Genomic DNA, 5,579 nt, shown 5'->3' on the forward strand with positions numbered 1-5,579 from the left:
GTCAGTAAACCTAATACTTATATGAACGGAAAAATTGGGGAGGATGTCCAAAGGGGTTTCGGTGTTGAGGGGCTCCACTGTGCATATATATTAGCATATCTATGTCTATGTATAGATTATCCCATTTTGATGAGATTGAAAGATCTCTGATCCCGAAAGAGATTGTTATGAAATGAGAAGAAATGAAATAAGAATAAAAGAAACTAAATGAGAATAAATGAAAAAAATAAATAAATAGATAAATAAATAATAAATAAATAAATGAATTATTAATAAATAAAACACGTACATAAATAGATATTTAAATAAATAATATATCAATAATAAATAAAAAATTAAAACTAAATAACAAATAAATAATACATTAAACATTTATTTTTTATCATGAATAAATACATAATAAACAGTTTTCAGATAATGATTAATAATTAATGCATACTGAATAATAAATAAATAAATAAATAAATCAACGTTGTCTTTTTGTTTCTTGTTGTTTAACGTTTCTAAGTATAATAAAATAATAAATTCTGCTGTCGTTGTTTGAAAATAAGTTGTTTATTGTTATTATTAATATGTGACCTACGCATCAAAAGTACAATGTAGTTCCACTGGGGATTGAACCCAGGACCTTCTGCGTGTAAAGCAGACGTGATAACCATTACACCATGGATCTCCTTGCTTTAATGCTCTCATGGGATGGTAAATATATATTGGTAGATCCTAATAAGACCAGATTCAGAATATCTTAAAATAACGCCCTCGGGTTATCTCGCAAAATCTCGAACTTCCAAAACGATGCATTCACTGGTAAGAGAACAATCAAAATGTCAGAACTTAGCCTGGAGGATTTACATTGTTTAAAACGTCAAAGAATTAAAAGAAAACTTCAATCTGTTTAGCGTCAGCAGACAAATGGCTATCATAGTGTCGCGTACGTACACGATAATTTGCAGGAAAAGTATGCATCATAGTTGTAAAAAAGAATGATTTTATTTTAAATTAAAATAATAAAATAAATTGAATAAATTGACTTTAAATTAAACGAACAAAGCTATAGAATATTGTAGTTTCTTTAAATTAACTAACAATAGAATAGAATAATATTATACCGAAACTATCCAATAATGTTAAGTTAATTAAAATACCAAAAAACAATCGAATACTGTTTTAAAATTTAAATGTCAAAACTATAGGAAAATTTTTTTTTTAAAATTAAAATTGTTTAGATAATTGTCAGACTTAGATCCAGGATACTGAAAATCGGTTTATGTAGACATTTTCAGGGTTTTGAAACTAACATTATTACATTGGAGACTAGTAGATATCACTAAGGACGAAAGTTGGTCTTAGTCCAGTGGGACTAAGGGGAAATTGGATATTAATTTAAGTTCAACAGAAAGGGTGGGAGGTGAGGTCTGCTGTCTTCTGAATTTGCAAGAAGTGTTTTTTTTCCCACTGCATTTAGTTAAAGTTTATTTAAATTCCATACCTGAAACATTGCTTTGATAGCAAAACTGTCTATACCTCTAAACATGCATTAATAGCTAAATTGTATATGCCACTAAACACGCTTGATAGATAAACTGTATATACCTCTAAAAGATGACTTGATGCATATTACTAAAGCTTCAAAGAGCTTGTTTAATTGGCTTGGTGCAAAAGAAGATAAAATACATTCTTAAAAATTTTTTTTAGTATAAAATCAATTTCAATGAGATATTTTTATTTTGCTTGTCTATGTATGTTATTTTTTATAAATCTACTGGGGGAAATAGCATTGACGCCCGCAAAAAGGGGAAATTGTCCCCACCCCCTGGATTTCATCGCGAAAGAAGATTTGGCCTACATCCGTAAAACTTAATTGCTGATCACTATAAGTTTGCCTCCTCACCCAAAAAATAATTCTGCGATCGCCCTTGCATGAATATTATTGTTATTATTTATTATTATTATTATTATTATTATCATTATTATTATTATTATTTTGAATGCTCATATTTTTTATCAACATTAAAGTACATGTACACGATTTCATGATATTATTCAGACTTTCCAACTCCGATCTCCACTTCCAAGTAAATATATAGAACATTCATCAAGCAGTGATAGTCCCGTTTTGAGTTTTAGCGTCCGATATCAGGAGCGGCAACTTGTCCGTAAAGGGTATTGTGAAAGGGGTCCATTGTAAATTCAGATTTGTTAAATTTCTCATTAAAGAGTAGCAGAATCCAAAGCTACTACAACTTTCTAACATCAAATGTAAATACGTCACTGCATTACAGTTGAAAATTTTATCAAGGCAATCACACGCACTTTCTTCTGACTGGTTTCGTCTCAGGTACCGTTATACACATCCTCTGTATGATGAACTTAAAATAGTGTCTCCGTCTGGAGGCGATGTTTGTCGGAAAGCGGACAAGGAAATAGCCAAGATGGATTTGAAGAAAAGAAACAATTTTAAAACATTTTTTATATTATATTTTAAGTTATCAAACTCACAATAAACACAACATCGATCAGTTAGGAATTTTGTTCATAAAATTGTTCAATTTTGGTGTTATTTGCCTCATTTTCTAACAGTCATACAATTTCACAGCCTGGAGCTCAAAATACAAATTCTTCTTAGCCTAGTACCTTAGCGTCCTATGATGCTCCGATAAGGCAATTTCAGTACAACTCTACGGGAAAATGATATTTATTTTTAATGGAATTTTCACGTAATATTTTGTATGACGTATATTTTTTTGTCTGTATTGGACATGTAAGGCACGAGTTTATCTTGAGTTTCCCAACACTATTGAATTCCATGCATGAAATATTAATAGAAATACAACAAGCCGTTATATGCAGCGGCTTTTCTTTTTCAATTTAGTTATGATATTGATAGCGTGCTACCTTGGCCTCCCATAATGTTCCGCTCACGAGGTCAGGCACGCACAGATGAATGGCTGATAAAAGTGGAAAAATTCAAGATGGCGAAAGTAACACGTAAAAGTGTTGGCAATAAAGGAATAACATTGAGACGGTTATTTCCAGCTATATCGCCACCAGCTTTTTCGTTGTATTAGTCACAACTATACCAGTTAAAGTAATACTGAGTGTTTGATGAGTCACTATGGAGTACTGTCATTTTTAGCCATTATGTGTGAGTTGATGGGGAATTGGTATGGTGAGAAATTCCGGAAATATATGGATGTACTTTTTGCGCGCCTGTGTGTGAAGAATAGAAGCCTTATTTAAATGAAAGTTTCGTGGATTATGTCTTACCTTTATTTTACATAATGTTTCAATATTTTCTAATTTACCGAATGTTTTGGTCATGAAGCATTCTTGTATTTTGAAATGCAATGATAGAACAGATAATGGGGTCGGCCTGGGTAGGATTTGTTTGGTAATGAAGTAGATACCCATTTATGGAATGCAATTTTTGGAGCTTTACACTTTTGACGTTTCTATCTATCCTGCTTAGAATATTAATAGTTTGCTATTTACGATATGATAGCCACGACTGGGAATCTGTATATGTCAAATATTAATATTGGTTCTATTTGAAAAATATGCTCAGAAAATAGATTTATATCTGAAATCGCTGAATAATTTGACATAGGAATCATTAGATTTATGAAGCGTTTACTTGAGCAATGTTATCATGAAAAGGTGTGCTCTCTTCTAAGGTAGATGCTAGGTTTTCCTGGTCGCTGTTAAACATTGACGATCTAAAGAGATTTTTTTCCTCACATGACTCATCTCGGATATCAAAAATATTTTCCTTTCTAATTTAGTCAGGCATTTATGAGATATTTGCCTCAGATTATAGATTACTTGTTGTAAAGCATTATTAACAATTTTAAGCTTCTGTTTAATTGTACATTGAAATGTGTAACTGGTCAAATATGAAGGAATCTTACAGTTGCCTATGACCTATCAGAACTGCTGCTGTAAGTGTGACAATAAAAGGCTGTTTCACAATAGTACTCGTGCAGCTCTAAGAATTTTTAAAGACGTACAACTAGTATCTAACGCTCAGTTTACTGGCTTGGATGTGGCCTATTGCTGTTAGAATATTGAGCTTGTCGTTTTGGAGCTATTGCTAAACACACACACACACACACACACACACACACACACATATATATGATGCCTGTCAATGAATCATTCCTGACAAATTGATTATTTTATCGTCATAGTGATTTTGAAGTTTCAGTTTAAGATTATCTAAATCAATTTAGATGAATCAATTGCACAGTTTGAAGATGAGATAATTCACCTGTTTAAACAGATTGGCTTCCATTGTGTTATGATGCAGTGCAAAAGATTCGAAGAAAGTAATCTCTAAAAATGTTTGCGAATCAGCTACAGGAGAAAATCTCAGTGACCATAGGGACCACAAGTTATTAATTGATGAACACCAAAAGCACACATAAATTAATGCTGTACATGTATGCGTTAACACATTTTGCTTTCATAACCATTGTATTTAGCGTTATTTGAGAATACAGTACATGGTACCGATCATGCGTTAGAGAATGCATGTATGTATGTATGTATGTATGGATGTATGGATGTATGTATGTATGTATGTATGTATGTATACACCATCTATATCCTAATATACCATAATATATATTAAGATTTTGTGCCTACTTTTAGCGATAAATACAGACATATTTAGTGTACGCTTTTGAGTCAGTATAATGTATCGGCTTAAATTCCAATAATCACGCACCTTTCATGTATTGATCGTGTTTATGTGACAAATTGACGATACGAAAGACATTCATGCCGTGTGTGTGTGTGTGTGTGTGTGTGTGTGTGTGTGTACATAGTCTGCACTGATGAATATTTCTCAGAGTATGTGTATCAACTCCGTTAAATACAACTAAAATGTTACATTTATCTCTGATCACTTTAGGTATTTGTGTATATCGTTGAGTGACATAAATTTTATCCGTATTTTTATGTCTGCCTCTGGAAAATATTCTAGCTGGACTTGATTGTTTATCCAGCATCACATCACCGTATACTACGAGATTATTATCAAATCAATCTAATTCATCAATTGTCAACACTCAGTGCTTCATCAATATCGGTTATAAAATTAATAATGTCGTCACCATCTTCATTTAACAATTTTGCATTTTCATTAAAATCTTTAAGTACATCATAACATCTCTTATCATCGACTAATGGTGCAACTAAATACAACTTGTCCCACTTTAACCATCTCATTATAAGATTAAGCAGTCATTGCGTTTTACCGGACCCAGATGGACCTATTATAATCGTTCTGATAGAATAAGGTAATGCTGAAATATGTTTTACTGGCTCTTGCTTTCGTGTCGCTTAGAATCAATTACATCCATATTATAAATATACGTGAATCTATATTGTTTACGTTCTAGAGTTAAAACTCCAACCACTGATTTGGCTACTGTTACAACAAAAAAATGGAAAAAATAGAATATGGTAGAAAATGTGCAATAAGTAACAGAATATTTTTTTCGTTTTTACCTAAAATTCAACGTAAGGATAATAATAAATAATAATAATGAGGACTTTGTATAGCGCCTAATCTTTAG

General features: G+C 31.8%; 1 non-coding gene across 1 annotated transcript; it reads right to left on the reverse strand.

Moving 5' to 3' along the window:
• Positions 1–600: 600 nt before the first annotated feature.
• Trnav-uac (transfer RNA valine (anticodon UAC)) lies at positions 601–673 on the reverse strand. Its single transcript has one exon. It is a non-coding gene; the product is annotated as a tRNA-Val (tRNA).
• Between the last annotated feature and the right edge of the window lie 4,906 nt (positions 674–5,579).

Source organism: Sinohyriopsis cumingii, chromosome 12 (genome assembly GCF_028554795.1).
Source record: "Sinohyriopsis cumingii isolate HCF-2022 chromosome 12, ASM2855479v2, whole genome shotgun sequence".
Classification (NCBI taxonomy): Eukaryota; Metazoa; Mollusca; class Bivalvia; order Unionida; family Unionidae; genus Sinohyriopsis; species Sinohyriopsis cumingii.